This window comes from Octopus bimaculoides, chromosome 19, assembly GCF_001194135.2.
Source record: "Octopus bimaculoides isolate UCB-OBI-ISO-001 chromosome 19, ASM119413v2, whole genome shotgun sequence".
In the NCBI taxonomy this organism is placed as follows: Eukaryota; Metazoa; Mollusca; class Cephalopoda; order Octopoda; family Octopodidae; genus Octopus; species Octopus bimaculoides.
The window spans coordinates 51,602,489-51,602,792 of record NC_068999.1 but is presented as its reverse complement, the minus strand read 5'-3'; the positions used below and the strand labels follow the sequence as shown (position 1 = coordinate 51,602,792).

The 304-nt window shown below is 37.8% G+C and overlaps 1 protein-coding gene across 1 annotated transcript in view; it reads right to left on the bottom strand.

Annotated features, from left to right (window-relative positions):
- The window catches only part of LOC106883399 (testis-expressed protein 11), a 37,394-nt gene that overhangs the window by 17,544 nt on the left and 19,546 nt on the right, over positions 1–304 (bottom strand). The window lies entirely within an intron of this gene.

The window sequence follows — 304 nt, the reverse complement described above, 5'->3', positions numbered from 1 at the left end:
TACATACACACATACATCATCATCACTTTAACCACTTTTCCATGTTCCCATGTATATCATCATCATCTTTTAACGTCTGCCTTAATTGATGATGTACACACACACGCACACACACACACACACAAATGCACACAAACTCACACACACAAATGCATGCACACACACACACGCGCACACACACACACATGCACACACACACACACACACATTCCATCTCCTAAAGAAATAGTAATTATTGTCTCAAAAATATTGTATTTCTTACTGTTTCTGATAGCCTCATCTCCAGTTTCATTATCTAGTAATA